The 3500-nt window shown below is 46.1% G+C and overlaps 1 non-coding gene across 1 annotated transcript; it reads left to right on the top strand.

Annotated features, from left to right (window-relative positions):
- Nucleotides 1–225: 225 nt before the first annotated feature.
- Nucleotides 226–354, top strand: LOC136327470 (small nucleolar RNA SNORA3/SNORA45 family). The gene has a single exon (XR_010729680.1). It is a non-coding gene; the product is annotated as a small nucleolar RNA SNORA3/SNORA45 family (small nucleolar RNA).
- The last annotated feature ends 3146 nt before the right edge of the window (nucleotides 355–3500 follow it).

Genomic DNA, 3500 nt, shown 5'->3' on the forward strand with positions numbered 1-3500 from the left:
AAATAAGTTCTGGAGATGTAATGTACAGCATGGTGACTACAGTGAATCCCATTGAATTATATACTTAGAGTTGTTAAGAGAGTGAATCTGAAATGTTACCACCACAAAAAAGGGTAATTATATGAGGGAATGGAGGTGTTTAATAACCTTATTGTGGTAATCATTTCACATCATATACATGTATTAAATTATCATGTTATACATGTTAAACTTACATATATAATATATTAATAACATATCAGTTGGGTATCAACTATGGCCTCAGTGTTGTAGAGTCTTTGTAGAGTGACCACTGACCTTATTCACTGACTGTGGCCCCCTATGGCATAGTCAGTTATCAGGCTAGTGACATGTATAAAAACAAAATAAACCATATCAGTAGCTGGAAATATATATATATTTCAAAATCACAGGTCTGGGGTTGCATTGGGATGGGGTAGCAAACGTTAGAGGCAAAAGAAAGGGACAGGAAGAAATCTGAGGGAGTGGCAAATATGTTCAGCTATTGATTGTGGCAGTGGTTTTAAGGATGTATACATGTGTCAAAACATCAATTTGTACCCTAACTATGTACTTTTTTAGTATGTGAGAGAGAGGGAGAGAGAGACAAGAAAAAAGAGTTGAGAATTATTAAGTTTTGGTTGCATCATTTAGTTGTTCATAGGTTGCTTTTCATATGTGCCTTGACAGGGGGGCAGGGGGACTAAAACCAAGCTAGTTACCTCTTGCTCAGGCCAGTGGCCTTGGTTTCAAGCTGGCAACTTTTGGGCTCAAGCCAGTGATCATGGGATCATGTCAATGATCCCATGCTCAAGGCGGCAAAACTGCACTTAAGCTGGATGAACCTGAATTCAAGCCAGATTAGTCCATGATCAAGCTGGTGACCTCTGGGTTTCAAACCTGTGTCCTCAGCATCCAAGGTCAATGCTCTATCCACTGTGCCACCACCAGTCAAGTTGTACAGTGTGTTGTAAATCAACTTTACCTTAATAAAACTATTTTGTACATTAAAAAATATTTATTGCTAATAGTTATCTGAGACATCAGTGAGTTGTAATCATTTTGCTGGTCAAGGGTTGGATAAAGAACACATCTCACAATCACAACTAAGCATAGCATTATACAATGAGGTAGGGGGATTTGAAGATGGCGACAAAATAGGTGGGCATTTCAACTGCTGCCTCCCAGAACCAAATTGGATTACAACTTAATTTAAGAACAATCATCTTGGAAAACCTAGTTTGGACTAATAGAAAAGGACTCTATAACCAAGGATCACAGAAGAAGCTGCACCTAGATTGGTAGGAAGGGTGGAGACACAGAAAGAGCTGCCCTGCTCCCAGGAGTGAAGGGCAGATAAGGGTCTGGAGGGTCTCTCACTGTGGGGTGGTAGGTGCTCAGCTCCAGGCCCTGAACCCCAGCCTAGAGCTGCAGAGCCTAGAAGAGGTACCCAGAGAGAATTTGGCATGAAAAGAAAAGGCTTTCTGTCTCCAAGAAAGTGATGGAGCTCTCTGAGATGCAAGCTCCATCTTAAAGGACCTGTGCAGAAAATCTCATTCACAGCCACTTACCTGGGGCTCCAGTGGAGGGAGCGCTGGGAGGCCTGGAGTTGCATGAGAAAAAAGTAAATTTGGAGGCCCAGAAAGAGTCACTATGGGGGACAGCCACCAGAACTCCTGTGCTAAGTCATTCTCCAATACTGCAGTCACCATCTTTCTTGGGCAGAGCATCCATTTTATGCGGCATCAGTCTGGTGAAAATCAACTGCTTTGCCCTCAGGAGTCTCTTTTACTCCAGTCATGCATGGTGATGGTTCATTCTGAGAGGCTAGAAAGCAGGGGTTGCATCAGTGGTTCAGTTTTCTGGTGTTGAGACCAGAGTGTTCGCCAACATGCTTCCAACTCTAGGACTGGTGCTTCCACCTCAAAGGAGACTCAGTAGAAACTGTTCAGTGAGTGGTCAGACCACACCTCTGGATCTCAGAGGCCACACCCACTGGAATCTTGGGCCCATACCCTTCGGAGGTCTGTGAAAAAAGTCTGGACAGACTGACACCTGGGGCCAAGAAGCAGAGCCACACCCACCATCCTTCCTAATCCCTGAATTGCTGTAAGCCATAGACTTCAGCAGAGGTTTTTTCAATGGCTGAGCCCAAAAAGCAGCCAACAGACAGAGACTGCAGGGGGCAGGAATCATGGAAACTTGGCCTCTCAAGCAAACCTTGTTCCAGGCCCAGTGTGGGTAAAAGCCAGTCTAGGTGTGCAGCTTGGTATTTCCATGTTTACCTGGGCTCAGCAGAGGCAGCAACAAACTCTGGATTGCTTCTATATCCAAGAAGGTTGTTAAGGGCCAGTCAAGAGCAGTGTCTCCCACTAGTTTGTGCCGGGTTGCTGCCAGGTAGGCCCAGGCCTGACATATCCAGTGTCCAGCTACAGAAAGCAGCAGTTCAGGACCTAACAACCCTTGCTGGAATGGTACTCTAGGGAAAGGCTCCTCACACCTGGCCCAGCTGAAGCTAGTTCTGCTTTCTGTGATCAGCACTGAAACAGCAGCTATGTGCATTGGAGAGGGTGGAGTTTCACAGTCAGATGGCATAGTTGCTGGATATCTTGCCCTGCTGGGATAGATTCCACAGGGGGAAGGGAGAAAGTCTTGGAGCATAGACATTTAATGTGTGGGTCCCTGTGAGCATATTGGTGGATCTGGTCTATAGGTTTAGCCACCTTTGAGAGTGATGTGGTCAACCCCAGGAGAGAATTCTCTCAATATTTCTCTCTGAGACCAGGGTCTCACCAGCTGAAAGAATTTCTGAGAGGGGACTGTTGGCCATACTTGGTCTGAACCTGATACTCACTTTGTTGGAAAAAAATAAAATTTGGGGATGACGTCAGAGTAATGGTGGGGTAGGAAGCAATACCGATAAATCTCCCCCAAAACTCAACAAGATCTTCAACCAGAAACAGAAAAACCTATACTTGGAGCTTCCAGATGCTTCGCAATACACCCAAAGGTATGATTGAGTGAAAAATTGGCTAAATATATAACCAAACCCCGAAGGAAATAGGGAGTAAGAAATGCTCCGCCTTCCTCACTAACCTAAACAGGGTGGCTTTCTCTGGTAACTGTGAATATAGAAACTGAGGCGGGCAAAGGGGGTGAATAGATCCAGGCCGCCGTGGCACAAACGGCCGAACCAGGCCTTGGCATAGAAATCCAAGCCGAGGAAAATCTGATCCTGTGGCAAGCCGGGCAATACAAGCTAACACTCGCGCCAAACCCAAATAAAGAAAGACAAGCGGAGTGGCCATTTTACCCGGTCTCCTGGTCGGTGCACAGTTAGTAAGCGAGAATTTCTTCCTAGGCCCCGAGAGTGGGTGCCTGTGTTGCCCCACGGAGAGGCAGGATCAGAGGCCTTTCTGTGGGCCGAGGGCAGAGTCTCTGGGCAGCCCCAGCACCCTGGGAAAGCCACGCATGGGAGGGAGTGAGAACTAATTCCAAGG

This window comes from Saccopteryx bilineata, chromosome 2, assembly GCF_036850765.1.
Source record: "Saccopteryx bilineata isolate mSacBil1 chromosome 2, mSacBil1_pri_phased_curated, whole genome shotgun sequence".
Taxonomy (NCBI): Eukaryota; Metazoa; Chordata; class Mammalia; order Chiroptera; family Emballonuridae; genus Saccopteryx; species Saccopteryx bilineata.